Here is a 19,231-nt window from a genome sequence, read left to right as displayed (position 1 = left end):
CTCTCCTCTCAATGCATACCCTCCGAAAACTGACAGTTATGGGAGCTCTGCTTACATCTGTTGTTCGCAGCCGCTGCCCTCTTGGCTTTAGGAAGGAATCTCTGCTGCATTTCATGGGGCTGAGGAGAATGGCTATAACTTTCTAAATTCAGAAGTATCAGATTCTCTCTCTCTCTCGTGCACCCCCCCCCCAAATCTGGGAAGTAAAATAGATTGCCAGACAATCAAAGGGCTTTCAGATATGCAGATTATATGTTCATTATATATGTTCTAAATGATACACTGCACCTGTGTGTCTTTTCCCCATGGTTGATAACTGAAACTGCTAACCTGATCTTGATCACACAATACTGCTTGGCAGTTTTTAGGAATTTGTAGGCTAAATTAAGGCAAGAGAAATATCCATCCTTGTCAGAGTGGCTAGGGCAATTCAGCCAGATGGGTGAGGTATAAATAATAAAATTGTTGTTGTTATTGTCAGAGCATAGAATATGTCAGACCACAACTATATATTATACACGTGAAGGGCATTGTAATGAGTGATGTTTAGTTTCTCCTTCAGTTGGAGTCAGAGGGAATGCAGTCACATCAATACATTTTGTGTCAGGGAGAAGGTAAAGAGCCACTACTGGTGTGGGAACAAAAAATGTGAGTGTCCTTCATTTGTAGGACACTAAGTACAGCAACAGAGTGTGTGCACCCTCTAGTGGATAGGAGGGTGTATGATACCAGAAGGGCCATGTGACCACCAACTAATGGTGGGGAGAGGAACTACTTTAAGATAGTGGGGCAGATCAAATAGTGAGCAACTGTGTGGGTATTTGAAAGGTGGGCGGGTCCAACCACCTTTCAATTACCTGGCATCATACCTGGCCAGAGTTGAGAGTTGTGTGTGCAAGCTAGAAGCTATAAACTGGCAGGCTGAGGGCTGGGCAGCTGGGAGACAGAACCATGCCTGATTTCTGCTGGAATCCAAGGTTGTGGCTATAGGAAAAGCAAAAGCCTCTTGGGGCGTTAATGCTGCGAACTCCTCCATTGTAGGCTCAGGTTGTATATAAGTGTAAATAAATCATATATCATAAAGACACCACAGTCTCTGCTGTCCTTCATTCCAAGAAAACCAAACCCTAGGTAAGTGCCTGGAACCCCAGGAATTTTGCAGCAGCCAGAGATTTGGATGACGTGCAACAATATGTTTTGGACTACAGTGGTGCCTCGCAAGACGAAAAGAATCCGTTCCGCAAGTCTCTTCGTCTAGTGGTTTTTTCGTCTTGCGAAGCAAGCCCATTGACGGCTTAGCGGCTTAGCGCTATTAGCGGCTTAGCGGCTTTTAGCGGCTTAGCGGATAAGCGGATAAGTGGCTTAGCGGCTTAGAAAAAGGGGGGGGGGAGGAAAAAAACCCCGCAGGAACTCGCAAGACATTTTCATCTTGCGAAGCAAGCCCATAGGAAATTCGTTTTGCGAAGCACCTCCAAAATGGAAAACCCTTTCGTCTAGCGGGTTTTCCGTCTTGCGAGGCATTCGTCTTGTGGGGCACCACTGTACAACTTCCATCAAGTGCCATCAACCCCAGCTAACTGTGCTGATCAATAGCTAAAATTAGATGTAGAATGTTAACAGACTTGTCAATGGTTATAAACTATCTGACAATCTTCCATTTCTATTTCATTGCTGTGGAATGGTCATGATATTAGTCTGTACCACAGGGTTGTTGTGAGATTAATAGATTAATATTGTGTTTTGGAACAGAGAGAGGTGCATGTATAAGTAAAAAGATCATGTCCAAACTCTATGTAAGAAATAGGCTAATCATGAAAGGAGGCCCAGTATATTTTGCTGCCCTCCTAGTCAAGTAACTCAGCACCCAGGGCAGAAAATTCTACAAACAACTCTCCCTCTCTAAGACAACTCTAATATATTAAATCACAAAAAAATGATGCCCCTTTACAATATCTAAAACCGAGTGCTATTCAAAACCTGCTACCTCACTTTACCTAATGGTAGGGTCTGTCAGTTTTATTCTGCGCAAATTCACATTACATTCTATGGGTATTCAACTATGTTTTACTCAGAATTGACCGAATGTATTTCCATTAATTTCTATGGGTCTACTCTAAGTAAAACTTAGTTGGGTACCACACTGTACTTTCAATGCTATTGGGGAGTTTTCTTTCCTGGATGAGTGACAATCATAGGTTGTAAACAGAAGAGAGTTTTTCAGAGATCTGAAGACAATATTGCCACATGTTGCCTGCATTACCTTGGTTGGATTTCTCTCTCTCTTGCTGTGCTGTTGATCAAACATGATTTGCATGTTTTGGTGAACTTCCAGACTGCCACTATCTCTGGGAGGGATTCAATCACTTACCAGAAAACTCAGGCTACACAATTAAAACTGATTTAAAGCTCTGATAAAACAAACCTGCTTCCCCCAAACACTGGACTTTTTGCAGTAAGGAAAGTGATGAGAAAATGCACTGGAAAGGTGGGATAACACTTGTTTGCAGCAATGTTGCCTAATATCCCCATAAAAAAATCAGGATGAATGCTCATTAAATAGCCAATGTTGTCAGATCTCTCTACAAACAAATTGGGATGAATGTTCAATGAACAGATTGTCAGGAAGTGACATTGGATAACTGCTCAGCATTATTAAAACAAGAAAAATAGTGTGTCCTATAGACACAATCTTCAATACATATAGAGACCCCATAATAAGTTGCATCATAATGGCTGTAGAGGTGGCTTGGATGTAATGTCTGTCACAGAGATTGCTATAATCAAAGTGTCTTTCCCATCCCACCTCTGCATGTATCATCAATTAACTGAGTAAGTCAGTGCCATCAGGTAATACATTTTTCCTGGTAATGCCCACCCACCTACCCAACAAACAGTACTGACACAAACTGAAAGAGAACACATAGTGGAGATTCCAATCCCCATGGTGAATATATTGTAATGTCTAGATTGACAGATATTAAAAGCTGGAATCCTTTCTTTCCAGAAATATTTAATGGTGTAGAGAGGATTGAAAACACATGGGGGTGCAGATCTGGGACTTTTTAGAGCAAGAGAGATGAGGTGAGGTGAGGTTAACACCTGAGGGCGATCTCACAAACTCGGTACCAATAAATAAGGGGGTATGACAAGGGTGCATCCTTGTCCCCTATCTTTTTAACCTCTATATCAGTGAGAACTCCCCTAGCTGAGGCCCAAACCACCATTCATGCACCCAGGCTTGCAGACTAGCGCTGCCCCTTATTATTGTACGCTGACGATGCGGTGATCCTCTCATTTTCAAGAATCGGTTTGAGGAGGGCCCTTAAGATTTTTGCGTTATATTGCCAAACAAATTTACTTACTATTAACCATTCCAAATCTAAAGTCCTAATTTTTTCCAGGAGTCGTAAACTGTATAGGTGGGAACTCGAGGGGAAGCCAATTGAACAAGTCTACAAATTTCAATATCTAGGAATTTACTTCCAGTATAATATGGGATGGAAAGCGCACATCACATACTTACAAAATAAGGTTAAAGCCCTTATCTACGCTCTATTACGCTTCTTCTTTACTGAGGGGGCTATGCATGTTCCATCCACCTTAAAAGTTTATAGTGCAAAAGTGGTTGCAACTATGGCCTATGCGGTCCCTTTATGGGGCACCTTTGTAAACCTCATGCCTCTGGTGACATTGCAAAATCTTTTTCTCAGACGCCTTTTGAAACTACCCTCCTGTGTAAGCAACTCTGCCATTCGCTTAGAACTTAAGCCCCCCTGCTTAGAGATTCTGATGTGGAGACATGCCTTTAATTATTGGCTGTCCCTTTGGCATAAATTGCCAAATTACCATCTTATTCAGTGCCTTTGGAGAGATGAATTCACCAGCCCATGGGCAACAAAAATCCATTCCAAACTGTTGTCTTATGGAATCTCTCCTTCCGATATACTAAATTTAGATCTAATTACAGCTAAAAAGGTCATCAAACAAAGATTGGAGGATGTTGATTTGCAACAAAATCTTACTACAGGTGGAGGTACATGTTCCCCGATAAATCAGGGCATTACATCTATGTCCCAGATACCTCGATATCTGTCTACCTTATCGGTAGCGTCGCATAGATTCGCACTTGTTAGAGCCAGATTTAATGTGTTCCCCTCAAATGTGCTGAGCAATAGATTTTCAAACGGTAAAACCTCTGTTTTATGCACATGTGACAACAAATCAATAGAATCCCTTTATCATATCTTGTTTAATTGCCCTTTATACATTGTTCCCCAATCAAGGATTCTAAGTTCAATCATTCTGGAAACTGTTGCTAAACCACCTGAATTACATCTAGCTTATCTACTCCAGGACATTGATTCTTATAGAACATTACAGGTTGTCAGATTCCTGATTTCAGTTCTTTCATATAAAAGACTTCATGGAATGCTGCATGACTATTAAAAATCTAGTAAACTCTATTCAACATCTTTATCTTCAAGGCCATAATATGGGACATCTAGAGATTGTAAGTAATGTGAAGGAGATTATGCGTTGAAATATTTTAGTTAATATTATAGAATGTAAAATGCTATTTTATTTACTGATTTATTTTACCTTGTGGGCTTATAGCCGAATAAAGTATTATCTATCTATCTAGATGAGGCCATCCATTAGAGCAGAAGGGTAATTGACACACTCATGGTCTGGCGCTATGGGTTAAATCACAGAGCCCAGGACTTGCCGATCAGAAGGTCAGCTGTTCGAATCCCCACGACGGGGTGAGCTCCTGTTGCTCGTTCCCTGCTCCTGCCAACCTAGCAGTTTGAAAGCACATCAAAGTGCAAGTAGATAAATAGGTACCGCTCCGGCGGGAAGGTAAACGGCGTTTCCGTGCACTGCTCCGGTTCGCCAGAAGCGGCTTAGTCATGCTGGCCACATGACCCGGAAGCTGTCTGCGGACAAACACCGGCTCCCTTGGCCTATAGAGCGAGATGAGCACGCAACCCCAGAGTTGGTCACGACTGGACCTAATGGTCAGGGGTCCCTTTACCTTTTTTTACTACTTATCTGGGATGTCTATCCATTTTGCTGTTGCGCTTGACTGGGGGCAGAGAGAAGCCAGGCTGAAGCAGAAAAACACAACAGCTCCTTGATTGATATGGATGTCTGCAAGCAGATTATGCTTATAACCTGGATCAGGGTTAGCCCAATACATTTTTATGCCTGAGACAGCAGCAAAATGATGTCCCCACCCCACCCTTTGAAGTCAAGATCCACAGTGCCCCAAACCAGCAAAGTTATTTTGGCACCAAAGGCAGAAAATACCAGAAGTACCTCTCTCCATCCCTAGAAGTAAAAACAAACAATAATAAAAGCTTAATTTGCTGGCACCCTTATTTCAGCTGCCTGAGGGGCAGCTGCCTACTCTGCCTAATGACTGAACCAATCCTTTTGGGGTTTTTCCCATTGCAGCTCACTTGAATATCAACTGGTATAGCATGGTGTTTAGGAGCATGAATGATGAACTGAAGAGCCCTGGTTCAAATCACAGCTGTGTCTGAATTTGTTTGGAATCCTTAGAGAATTCGCTGTGGCTCCCTCTGCACCATACATTTAAAACAGTAATATGCCAATTTAAATAGTCATGGCTTTCCCCAAAGAATCCTGAAAACTGTAGTTTGCTGAGAGTTGTTAAGAGACCCCTCTTCTCGAAAAGCTACAATTTATAGAGGGGTTTAACAGTCAGTCCCTCTTCCCTGCAAAGTCTGGGGACTGTAGCTTTGTGAGGGAACTAGTGGTCTTCCTAGAGCTCTCAGCACCCTTAACAAACTACAGTTCCCATGATTCTTTGGGTGAAATCAAGACTATTAGAAGTGTTGTAATATTACTTTAAACATTTACCGCAGACAGGCCCATAACTCAGCTTCAATAATACTGTAATGCTAGCCTACTTTTCAGAGCACAAAGGCAGGCATTATATTCCCTTCCACATGAATCCAGTGAAGTGGAATTACACATAGAACAGAGTTCTTAGGGTGCATCTCTGTCCCTGAGGTTGTGTGGTTCAACTGGCCCCATGACATCCATGCATTAGGAATAGACATCTGCAATGGAAAGCCTATGTGTATTGACCTTCACCCAAGGAGACTTCCCTCTGCTCTGGAATGACAATTGTGTAGGTCTTTGTGTATTGGCTTTTCCTTGCAGAAAATGAGTGGCTCCCTGTGGCCTTGGGAAAGAGCCAGAGGTAGGGCCCCCACAGCCTCATTCTATGTGCTATTGTTATTACTAATTGCATTTACACCCCACCTTTTTCTCCAGGAGCTCAAGGTTCTCCCTCTCCTCATTTAATCCCCAAAACAATCCTGTCAGGTAGATTAGGCTGAGAGGTAGTGACTGGCCAAAGCACACCCAGTGAGCTTCATGGCTGAGTAGGGATCTGAATTCTGGTCTCCCAGGTCCTAGTCTGACACTAACCACTACACCACAGCGGCTCAATGCATGTGCGAAGTGGGCTAATATTTTAAGTGTGGTGGAAGCAATTTAAGCATCCTTTCTAAGATGTGTCTTTTGAGGCAATAAAATACATGCTCAAGCCATTTCCAGTCACGTTGACCTTTAAAGCCCTAAACAGCCTTGGCCCAGTATACCTGAAGGCACGTCTTCACCCGCATCATTCAGCCTGGACAATGAGGTCCAGTGCCGAGGGCCTTCTGGCGGTTCCTTCACTGCAAGACGTGAGGTTACAAGGAACCAGGCAGAGGGCCTTCTCAGTAGTGGCACCCTCCCTGTCGAACGCCCTCCCATCAGATGTCAAAGAAATAAACATCTATCCAACTTTAAGAAGACATCTGAAGGCAGCCCTGTTTAGGGAAATTTTTAATGTTTGAAGTTTTATTCTGTTGAAAGCTACCCAGAGTGGCTAGGGAAACCCAGCCAGATGGGCAGGGTATAAATAATCAATTATTATTATTATCACACACAATGCCTGCCTTCACCCACAATTAGTAAGTGTAATTAACATGCTTTAATTCCCCAAGTCTCTGGTTTTTATGTGCAGGCAAATCCAAGCAACATGCTAGACATTCTGTGGATCAAAAGTATCCAACTTGATACGCTTCCTTCCCTAATTTAGCATGTGACCTTGCATTTTACCCTTGTAATATAAAGAGAACAGGTTCATAAGCAATCCTTCTTTATCCCCTTTAGGGTCTTCTATCCCATCATAAGATCCCTTCTCTGGCACCTCATTGACCGAACATTGGCTTTCCTAAGCTACCAGATATGGACTCTGCCCCAATTAATCTTTTGATATTTCTGGCCTCTGTGGATATTCTTTTGAAACTCTGCACAGTTCTTTTCAGCTATTGAGCATGCTTTTATTACAAAATGGCTGCTAACTAAGCTGTGAGCTAAGTTACTTATGGCCCAATCCTGTTAGGTTGGTTGCTAAATTTATAGCAAGCCCTAAGCCGCACTTCATCCACCCCAATTAGTATGCTGGCCTGCGTAGCTTTCTTTTGAAACCATAGTACTTTAGCCTTTGAATATGTTCTTACAAAAAGGGTGGGAGGGTACAAACATTGCAATCTTATGCCCATTTACTTGGGAGTAAACCCCACTGCTGTGTGACTTACCACGGAGTAAAATATGCATAGGATTGCACTAGATGCACTTTTTTAAAAATAACACCTTGAAGAGAGTTAAAAACCACAAAATTTAAAAAAACCAAAAACCTACCGGTAGTTCTTTTTCATTAATTTTCTGGCTTGCGATCCTGAAAGACTCTGAGCTTTGTTCCCTTGGGGGCTTCCTTGGGGCCTGCTACCACTCCTCTGCATCCATCCAATCCATGACAATTGCAGGTGCAGGGGACAACACTCCTTGCTGTGCCCCCCAGTCCTCAAGAGCATATTCTGTGAAGGCACAGGAGGTACTAGCAAAATTCAGTGTCCTTGCTATGTGTGGATGGAAGTGCTTTCCACTTCTGCAACAGCCCTTTCAGATCTAAGCCAATGTTTACAACTAGGAATGGAGGAGGAATCCATTTTAAATGGATTTATACATGGAATTTAGGGCTTACAACCCAATCAACCTTTGCCTGCACTGGATGACCTCCTGCATCGAGTATCTGCTTATGCTTGAGATGCTTGTATATTTGTCATATCATATTATTTTTAAAGCCCACCTGATCATATACAAAATTATGTGAAAATGTATATTATAAAAGTCAGGCCTCATGTGGAATTGTATTTTTGCAGCATGATTTTGCAAGTATTAAGACATGAGTATTTTTATACAGTTACATGTATTGTTGTATCAATTTATGTGCTGGTTGCTTTAGGAATATTGGAGTGTATACACATGTAACATGTATGTAATATTACAGCAATAAGAACAACAGCAGCAATAAAAAAATTAAAATAAAAACAGACCTGGCAAAATATAACATTGTACATATTATAATGTGCATAATGATGCATATAATGGTGCAAATAATAATTATTTCTATTTTCGGTGAAACCTGTAAAAAAATAAATGATTTCTAACTGAGATCAAGGAGCAAGATGGACATGGCGGGGGCGGGGGGGCGGGAATCCATGCAAAGTGAGCCTTTTGGAAAATTCCATCCCTATTTGCAACCATAGAAATAAGACATACTAAGGATACAAAATGTTATGGATGGGAAAAAACTACAACTTTGATCTTTGTTTTCTTTCAGTACAAATAAGCTTGACATCATCTCACTTAATGGATGGCATATGTTTGGCAGATAAACACCATTCAATGGTTATACTTCCTGCCTGACAGCCACCCAAACAGTGAACTTACTATACAAGTAGCACATGTCAGGAAGGAGTGTCTTGTAACAGTCCTAGGATTTCATTTCTCACAGTGGATCTTTGCACATGGGAGCACTAGCCACAGGGGCCGACAGCTGGTTTAGCTAGAAGGAGTGGCAGAGCATTGAGCAGGAATGAGAGATATCTGGTCACCCCTGTAACTTTAAATGTGGCAATGTTTTGACCATGCAGGGAAGACAGAGCTGTTCAAGTTGGGAAGAGCTGACAAAATTCCTTGACAGTTTATACAAGAACCCAATTCTTAAAAAAACACTTCTGTTGATCAGTTTTATTTGGACGCAATTTTTTTTAGTTACTGTTTGTAGCTCAGCTTTCACTGACCTGGTGCATTTCCAATATTTTTGACTACAAATCCTAACTGTCCTAGCAGGCTGGAGCTGACACAGGTCTTTTCCAGTCTTACCTGGAGATGTCAAGGACTGAACCTTCAGCAGGAAAAACAGGTGCCCTTCCACTGAGCTATGGCCCTTCTCATGGTCACCATGGGACTAATGAAAACAGGAGGAAAAGGAAAGTGGGATGGTTATACCAAACTTAACCAGGTCTGCCTTCAATAGTTATAGGTTTGCCTGAAAAGAAGTGGGGTGACGTTCTACTTCATAGGGGTGAGAGAACAGTTAATTGGTCCATGCATCTAGGGCAGCAATTCTACGGGCATAGCAGAATGACATACGCAGCCGGAATTTTGTTGACAGTAGGGTGACCAGATGAAATGAATTCAGAGCTGCTGCACCTTTAAGAGTTGTGTAGAAGAGGGAGGAAATTTCAGCTGGCATAGCTTGTCATGCAGGACATTCTCTCTTCAACACAATTATTAAAGATACAGGAGCCCTGTTCTCTCTCTCTTTTTTTTACCCTGGCCATCCTATCTCTGGGTGATGCTGCAATCTTTCTCACTGCTGACAAGTGATTTTACAATGTCTTCTTTCGTAAGTCATGGAAGTGACACTCTTTTAATTTTAGACTAAACAATTCAGTACAGTATATCTGCTTCTTTTTTAAAGCACTTTTGTTGGAATTATAGGCACTCATCTATGGGAAAGATTCTTCTTCCCAAAATAAACCCATCCTGCTCAAGTTAGAGCCTGAGGCTTAAGGGTATTAGCAGTCTGGAACCATAACAATACAAGCCCACGATAAGCCCAAATGAGGTTGGGTGGCATTTGTGCATGGTGTGGTCATTGGTTTGTTATGATAAGCTCAACAATCCATTTGGAGTTGCTGCAGCAGTATTATTTTAAGAGTATCAGCTGGATAAACAGGGGAGACTGGGTGCCATCTGCAGGCAACTGCACAAAGTTTTTGGTAGCGCTTTCCTATTGGTATATCTGAACCAGCTGATCTGGAGTTGTATTCCTGAACATCTGGCACATGAACTCAAAAAAGAGGGTGAAGAAGTTCCCTGTTCCCAGTTGTTGTTCCCAGTTGTTCCCTTTTCCCAGTTGCACAGGACCAGGAATCCTAAGAAACAGTGATCTTACAAAAATTTCCCAGAAGGGGAGAGGGATTCACTCCCCAGTTTTACCAATGTTGTTCTGCTATCACTCGAGCCTGTATTTCATTCCCTGAAATCTGAAGAAACATCTCTGCCACTGGACTCTTGTGACTAGACTATAAACCCTTAGGCAGCTCAGGAAATACCTGTGGAACCTTTCCTGCAAAAGCCCCTGCAGCTTGAAAACCCATTGCCTAAAAGAAGCCAACAGCTACAAAAAAGGCACCAGCCAGGAGCAACTGGCCAGGAGCAGTTCAGTATTTGGGAGGCAGGGCTTTCTTCCTGACTACATACAGTACTTATCAGCTGCAGAACTGCTAACCATGGTCCTGAACCAGCACCTTGGTCCTTATCCAAGGTCCTGACCTTGTCTTGCCTAAGCTTCCTACCCAATGACAGTTCTCTTTCTCAAGCTCTGGGAGGAAGACCTTTCATTGCCTACAGACAGCCACCCAATCTTAAACAACTCCTAACCCACAGTAATACTACAACCAGACCCAACACGGACACTGGCACCAGAGCCTGCAATAAACCCAGATGCCAACTTTGCTGCCACATACACCCAGACAACACCATTACTGGCCCCAACAACATCACACATACCATCTCGGGACTATTTAATTGCTCATCGCCTAACATTGTGTATGCCATCAAATGCCAACAGTGTCCTTCAGCTCTCTATATTGGACAAACAGGCCAGACCTTACGCCAAAGAATAAACGGACATAAATCGGACATCAGGAATCACAAGACAGAGAAACCAGTAGGAGAACACTTCAATCTCCCAGGACATTCTATACAAGATCTCAAAGTAGCTGTTTTACTACAAAGGAATTTCAGAAATAGACTGGAAAGAGAAGCTGCTGAATTGCAACTTATCACCAAACTTAAAACCATGGAGAGACCTGGTCTGAACAAGGACCTTGGATTCTTATCTCATTATACATGACAAAGCCATTTTTCACCTTCTCACCCCTTGCTTTTTCTTGTAAGACCTATTGCAGTCGTTAAGAGTCGTCAACAGGCTCATCACAGCTATCTGCCAATCACCCATTCCCACCACCCTTCTGAGTAATACCCCTCCCCACCTTCTCACTATATAGAAGGGTCTGGAAACTTCTGTTTCAGTGTATCTGAAGAAGTGTGCATGCACACGAAAGCTCATACCAAGAACTAACTTAGTTGGTCTTTAAGGTGCTACTGGAAGGAATTTTTTTTGTTTTGTATATTTATTGCAATGCAACATAACTCTGTATGTGTGTTTATAGTTACATTGCATAGCAATAAATATAGTAAAACAATTTCAATCACATAACAAAACTCATTTTTTAAAAGAAGCATAATCTGTCCCTTTCATCATGAACTCAGTGTTGTTAGAAATTGAATCAGAATCAGAGTCCCTATGAAGTTCTGCTGCTCAAGATCCAGTTGAAATGAATGAGAAAACTTCTCAGTGGATTGTGGCCCTGATGAAATCAGTGGATCTTTTACTAAAGAAAACCAAGATCCCCCCCCCCAGCTAGGACTATCATGTTTGTTCTTTCAGTCTAAATCAAAAAACCTACTCTGTCCTGATTTCTTAAAACTTTGGGCATCAGTAGTCAATTACTGTCCACCTTTTCTGAAAACCTCATTGTAGATCCTGCCAAGTTAGAGAGAGAGAGAATAGCATAATCCTGGGCTTGTGGGTCAAGGGATGTTCCTCTAAATTATGTGACATTTGCTAAAATTATCCTTTATTCCTAATGTTTAATGCCAAGCCAGCCATGGGAAAGATGATATTGGCACACATAACTTAGCTAAGTGCTTTGCCTGACATTGTGGAAAACTGATAGGCTTTTAAAAACATCTCTCTATTTATGTTGAACTCTGTAGTGATATTCTTGGCCAAAAGCACATGCCCCCCACCATACTCCTAGGATGCTAACAAAAGAAATCGCAGATTGAGTGAAAGAATACGGTTTGTGGCCAGAAAATTCTATTAAATATTTGCTTTTCCAATTCCTCCCCAATGACTTTGTTACCAGAATGAGAAATCAGAATAATAATGTCCATCTTTTATTAAAAAGAAAAGGTATTGAGCTTGCCTTCAGAGCAGGGCTGGGAAATCTGTGGCACTCAAATGTTGTTGGACTCCAACTCCCATTAGGCCCAGACAAGATTCTGGGCAGGTGGGGAAAACAATAGCTGCTTAAAGTGATATGCTTCTGCTTTCAATGTATAGTGCACATGGAGTAATGGATTCAGTATAGAATTGCATGCATATAGGCCTATTTCTAATACAGGCCCATTGATATTAGATTTAGGGTGTAGAGGATGTGCATTTTGTATTGTATATGCCTGTGTACAAATAATGAAAACCATACTAACAGGGAAAATACTGTGAAGGGCTGTAGTTCAGTGATAGAGCATCTGCTTCAAATGCAGAAGGTCTCAGGTTTATTCCATTTCCCCAGGTAGGACTGGGAAATTATTCTGCTGAAACTCTGGACAGTCACTGTTCGTCAGTGTGGACAGTACTAAGCTAGATGGACCAGTGGTCTGACTTCTCAGTCTCATTTATGTAAGAGGAACCAAAAACCTTTAAATCACCATTCTGCAAGTTAGCAGATGAGTGCTGAAAGTGCTCCCCAAAGTACTGCCGACTCAGAGCACATAACTAATGTGTGGCAGATATGTGAGAAGATGATTTGCATCACATGCCAGCTGCTAAAATATACTAATAGTCAATATTGCCATAGCAGATGTGAGAACATGGCAGAATTCTAATCTCAGCACCCACAAAAAGTGTGCCAAAGGAGCAGAGTGTGCTTGGCTGAGATGAATGGAGGGTATGGACTGTCCCGACCCCAAGCTTTAAGTTGTAAATTAATATGTCTCCCTATGTTTGACCAAAGATATATGATTCCATGACAGCTACATCATCTCTGGTTACTCTGCAGCAATACAGGCTGTTGTCAGCGTTTGATATATGAACTGTAGTGGGCTTATACTTATTTGGTATAAGTAGTTGGTGCAACGCATTAATCAGCTATAGCTTAGCAATGGGTGTGGACCAACCAACAGGAATTGTGGTTGGGGTTTTCCCCTAAAAGTATGGGTTTTCTCTGAGACTCAATTAAAAACAAGGTAGTTCACACCCATTTTTTGCACCTAACTTAATACGCTTGCCTCCAGAATCACCTCAAACCCAGCCTACAGAATTTCAGAGGATTCTAATTTTTAATTCGAGTTGTTTTAATTGGGGTGATCGGTTAACTATTGGGTGCCATGGAAGTTTATGTCACGGCTAAAATGGCTGCTGTTTCTTTAATGCGAATAAAGCTGGGTCAGCATGACTCAGCGGCCTGCAGCAGGTTGTATATATAAAGTGAGAAATGTTAGTTTGTGCTGAGGCTGGTGTTTGGGTTGGTTGGTGCTGGTGTGTATAGTTATTCAGTCATGTTTTGCGCAAAGACTTTTAAGAATAAAACTCTGCAAGGATATTCTTGTGGACTCTTTTATGCAGACAAGGGTCCGAGGACCAGGCTGAAGAGACAAAGGGAGGTCAGAACCCTTTCCTTCTTTTTTTTGCTTTTTGCAAACACTGACAGTTTAGGCCAGGGTATAAAAGATTTTAAATAAATAAATGACTTAATTAGCAGCTTTGAATATGCTCAGGATACATTAACACAGCATATAAAGAGAGCCAGTGTGGTGTAGTGGTTATGAGCGGTAGTCTCGTAATCTGGGGAACCGGGTTCGCATCTCTGCTCCTCCACATGCAGCTCCTGGGTGACCTTGGGCCAGTCACACTTCTCTGAACTCTCACAGCCCCACTCACCTCACAGAGTGTTTGTTGTGGGGGAGGAAGGGAAAGGAGAATGGTAGCCCCTTTGAGACTCCTTAAGGGGAGTGAAAGGCGGGATATCAAATCCAAACTCTTCTTCTCTTCTTCTTCTTCTTCTTCTAAATGAGTTGAGTCAGTCACATAGGATGTGGCTCTATAGTCTTGTGGCCTGTTAACCTTTGATTCTTGATTGTGCTATCTCAATGTAGGGGTCCCCAGTTTTTTGGGCCCCACGGGCACTTTTAGAAATTTAAACGACTGTTATAAGGCAACACAAAACATCCATTGCATAGAATAAAAATTGGCAAGGCTCAGAACTCCTCTTAAACAACAGGCAAAACATTTAGGCTATGAACTAATTTGCAGCTTAAAATGCAGCAAGGGCATTCCATCCCCTGCCCCTGCTGTGTTTCAGGTTGCATTTTGCCTGTTGTTGCACACAACAGAGAGGGGATGGAGATGGTATTCATCTTTTGCATATTACCAGTTAAGGTTTTCAGCAGAGTATATTCCTATGCACACACACATACATGCACAAACTTTGTGACATGCGTAGTCAGCAAGGTGGCGTCTATGTTGTGTCACAAAAAAGAGAACTAAAAGAAAACCAGCTGTTCCCCTTCCTGCTGATTTTAAGGAAATTGTGACAGCAAACTCCTCACTCCAGCTTCAGGGTCACAAGATACAGAGTGAAACTAACTCACTGTCTAAGAATCCCAAGTGACTGCATCCCCCAAAATAGCAACCTCTCGTTGGACTGTACCTAAATAAAGGTGGGCTCACCATTTTCCCTAGAGGTACTTTTAAGTGAATGTCTGCAAAATGCAATATACTAAGGGAACTTGGAAGATTTCTGCCTGCTGCCTCCTTAATTATGTGCTTTAGGATGATTCAGTAAAGAAAAGTGCTAAGTTCTGACAAATGTAAGATTCCTTATAAAATCTTTCAGAAAGGTTAAACTGAGCAAAGGGCAATTCCAAGAGTAGTGAGGGGCAGTAGGTGTAGAATGCATGACCACCCTAGACATGACCTAAGCAAGGGGTGGTGAACCTTCACCCTCCAGATGTTGTTGGACTACAACTCCCATCATTCTTGACTGTTGGTCATGATGGGGATTGGAATTGAATAACCACCCCATATGAACCTACTCAAATCTTATGGTCACCACAGAAGCCCTTCTCTGTTGACTCCTATGCATTTCACTATAGTAAAGGTAAAGGTAAAGGTACCCCTGCTCGTACGGGCCAGTCGTGTCTGACTCTAGGGTTGTGTGCCCATCTCACTTAAGAGGCCGGGGGCCAGCGCTGTCCGCAGACACTTCCGGGTCACGTGGCCAGCGTGACAAGCTGCATCTGGCGAGCCAGTGCAGCACACGGAACGCCGTTTACCTTCCCGCTATAAAGCGGTCCCTATTTATCTACTTGCACCCGGGGGTGCTTTCGGACTGCTAGGTTGGCAGGCACTGGGACCGAGCAACAAGAGCGCACCCCGCCGCGGGGATTCGAACCGCCGACCTGACGATCGGCAAGTCCTAGGCGCTGAGGTTTTACCCACAGCGCCACCCGCGTCCCTAGAGCATTTCACTATAGCTTCCATTAATGCATCGGTTATATAGCATCTGCTCGCAGTCCATCCTGTAGATTTTCTTTTACAGCACTGAATAGTAAAATTAAGCAATAATAATGGAAGCAGTTCAATGGGAACATGTCTTTACAGGATAGACTGCATTTTGAATTCAAAGCCAAAAATTCTAGGAGCCCCAAAATGTGTTTCCTATCTGGCTATGTGTGCAGAGTTAGGTCAGAATCTCTTAGAATCTAGGGACTGGATTATGATTTTCAAATACCCATAATTTTACATGGGTTTCTGATTTTATCCTGAAACTCAGGCAAATAGGGATTCTATCCGACGAATCACATATATTCTCTCTCATCAAGCAGAGACTGCTAGACTATGAAATCCAAAAACTCTACCCCTTCCAGCCTTTTGTAAGTTCATCTGCTTACTTAGCATCGCAGCCCCACCATGGAATAATGCTTAATGACTTTTATAATTTAGATACTCTATCACATCACAGAGCTTTTATGCTAGCTCATCTAAATGCATTTCCCTCATCTGTTTTGTTCGGAATGTTTTCTTTTTTAAAAAACCTTCCAGAACAGATTCTGTTCCTGTAGTAAGAAAACACCAGATACAACACGAGATACGTCTTCACCCCCATCATTCTACCCGGACACTAAGGGCCTTCTGGCGCTGAGGACCTTCTGGCGGTTCCCTCACTGCGAGAAGCCAAGTTACAGGGAACCAGGCAGAGGGCCTTCTTGGTAGTGGCACCTGCCCTGTGGAATGCCCTCCCACCAGATGTCAAAGAGAACAACAACTACCAGACTTTTAGAAGACATCTGAAGGCAGCCCTATTTAGGGAAGCTTTTAATGTTTGATGCATTACTGTATTTTAATATTTTGTTTGAAGCTGCTCAGAGTGGCTGGGGAAGCCCAGCCAGATGGGCGGGATATAAATAATAATAATAATAATAATAATAATAATAATAATAATAATATATTATTATCACATAATTTTGGATTGTGCTCTTCTCAACACCCTTCACAGAGATCTCCTAGTGACTCCCTCACAGCTTAAAATATTGATTTACAAAGAGTCTGTAATCCAGTATTTGTTGCGGGATGATACTCCCGAAACTACCAATATTGTTTCAGGGTATTTTGCCCAGATTTTTTAAGCTAAATCTAAAGTTGCCTAATTTACTCAGTGGTGGCTATCTAGTCTTTTATATATTGTATGTGTTTGGATTATTAATGCATTTGGATGGCTTGGTATGATTTTATTGTTTAAACTTATGCCAATAAAGGCCAGTAACAACAAATACCCACTATCAAACCATATGCCAGTGGGAAATAGTCACAATTCCTCCATACAAAACTATTGTGCGAATGGCTATGCCTAAAATAGCTTAAAATACTGCTGCTGGGATTGTCAAGGTCCTGCATGTAATGGCAAACCTTTCAGAAGATCCCGCAGGAGTAGAGGAAGCCATAGTTAGCATAGGATTCCCATAACTTGTTATCTGATAGGCCTCAGAGGTTTCCTGTTTGACATGTGTCACAGAACTGGGTCTTTCAAATGGAGTTTCTATTTAGTTACTGCTACTATTTAACATTTAATTAGCAGCAGCACCAACAATGTGTGGGATACTGTACATAGTAGAACTGTGTAAAAACACACACACAAAAACCAGAATCAGGCTCTTAAGATGAAACAAATTCTGCATGAAGAGGACTGTGTAACTGGTACACAGTATTATTCATGCTATGGCGAGAGTAGAGGAAGAGAAAATTTTCTCACTCCAATGAGTCAGATTTGTGGGCAATTCAGAGTTGACAAAAGCAAGTGAGGCACACAGTGCATATTCAAACAGCGGAGTTAACTTCCACAAAATTTTGTTGGAGGTGAGACCTTGTCAGCATATAACACCTGAGTTCAACTTGGGATCAGTTTGCCTTACCCCATATCTGCTTTCTCAACTGTTTTGATTGCAGTAACTGGCAGTGTTACAGGTGCCACATAATACCCGTTTTGCATCTGTAAGAAATTGACATGCATAAGACTGCAGTTTTAATCTCTCATTTGCTTCTCCTCTGCCCCCCCCCCAAATAAACTGGTCTGGGAGAGCTCTCAAACCTTTACTTCTGCTTTCAAACAATGCATCTTAGTTTTTATGGGTTTTTTAAGGTTTTTTTTTTTTTACAAGACTATCTTATTTTTTAAAAAAAATCCAAACAAATGCTTTCCTAATAGTTTAGGTTTAAAACTATTAGGAACAGGGTTGCAGGGAACAGTGGTCCATGACACAGTATTTTTTAACATGTCTGCTTCGGTCAATGCTTTTTTCTTCAGTGGTATTTAGCTTTACATCTTTGGAAGAAAATTTGTTGCTCCTGGCATGAGCCACATTCTGTAAAGAGTGGCAGCCATTCTGAATTTCCCGAACTCAAAAACACCTCAGAACTGGGCTTTCTGAAGAGGACAAAATGGCAGTTATTGCTGTTCTCCTCCCCAAAGGTTTACCTCAGCTTTGAAATAAATAAGTCTGACACCAAAGTGGGTGGAACTACTAAGAAAACGTCCTGGTCAATTCATTCCAACTGTTCTCCTCATGCTACATACCCACTGAATTTCTGGCCACCAAGCAAATTACTCAGTTAACTATTCAAGCCTTTTTCATGAAAGAGAGCGGCAGTCTTCTGATAAAGTGACTTTCTCCATTTTCTCAGTGATTATGGACAATATGAGGATTCTAAGGTATGTTTTGTCATACAAAATTAAGTAAAAGTAAATTTCAGTTGGGTTGGGCTTGCCACCTGAAGAGCTCAAAAATAAGGAAAGCATTTTGAGAGTATAATAAAACATTGACTCTTTTAACACATTTAGGGGGCACATTTAGTATTTTGATAAACTGCCACTGGCCCCAGTCACAAAAGGACTGCAGTGGATAATGTGACATACAGTAGCACAAAATGGCAGGCCCTTCAAGTGTCCCTATTTTCCAGAGATGTCCCTAACTTAGAGAAGCCATCCCGGTTTATGATTTGATCCCAGAACGTCCCACTTTTCCTTAGGATGTCCCTATTTTCATTGGAGAGTATGAAATGGCTGTCATGGTTGGTGTGGCAAAACACAAAATGGCTGCCACATCCAAACACCAAAAAGAGAGAGAGGAGCACAAATGGTGCAGACATGCCCCCATCAAGGAGAAAAAGTTAAATTACTCAGCTACTACTGTGCTCACTCACAGAGAGACACTCTGCCCCTCTCTCCTGTTCAGAACAGAAGGTAGGGTCCAATCCTGGCACCCAAGGAAATGTGGGCATGTTTAAGGGTGTGTTCAATGTCGGAGACTGAACCATTGCAAACAGGAACTGAGCAGGAACAGCTAACAGTCTTTCATGCTTTGTGCATTATTGAGGGAATATTTGCTGACAAAGGAAAAAACTGTGAACACACTATACATCTTTAAAGTCCATTTGAAGCTTATTTTC

The 19,231-nt window shown here is 42.0% G+C and overlaps 3 long non-coding RNA genes across 4 annotated transcripts in view; 2 read left to right on the top strand and 1 right to left on the bottom strand.

The window, feature by feature from the left end:
• Nucleotides 1-5,054: 5,054 nt before the first annotated feature.
• LOC309351395 overlaps nt 5,055-19,231 on the bottom strand; it is a 14,586-nt gene continuing 409 nt past the window's right edge. The window contains exons 1-3 of one of the 2 annotated variants that reach the window (XR_014160822.1): nt 18,360-18,599; nt 17,698-17,774; nt 5,055-5,108 (exon numbers count right to left, since the gene is read on the bottom strand). This is a non-coding gene — a long non-coding RNA (uncharacterized lncRNA). Of the gene's footprint in view, nt 5,109-17,697; nt 17,775-18,359; nt 18,600-19,231 lie in introns of those variants that run through there. The other variant, XR_014160821.1, reaches the window with a different exon arrangement.
• On the top strand, nt 11,996-14,027 carry LOC309351403. The gene is made up of 3 exons (XR_014160830.1): nt 11,996-12,393; nt 12,651-13,626; nt 13,943-14,027. It is a non-coding gene; the product is annotated as an uncharacterized lncRNA (long non-coding RNA).
• LOC309351378 overlaps nt 18,457-19,231 on the top strand; it is a 21,243-nt gene continuing 20,468 nt past the window's right edge. Inside the window, exon 1 of the long non-coding RNA XR_014160800.1 lies at nt 18,457-18,503. This is a non-coding gene — a long non-coding RNA (uncharacterized lncRNA). The remainder of the gene's footprint in view (nt 18,504-19,231) is intronic.

The sequence above is a fragment of the Podarcis erhardii genome (genome assembly GCF_964252035.2).
Source record: "Podarcis erhardii genome assembly, chromosome: 10".
NCBI classification, from domain to species: domain Eukaryota; kingdom Metazoa; phylum Chordata; class Lepidosauria; order Squamata; family Lacertidae; genus Podarcis; species Podarcis erhardii.
This window is presented reverse-complemented; position numbering and strand designations above follow the sequence as displayed.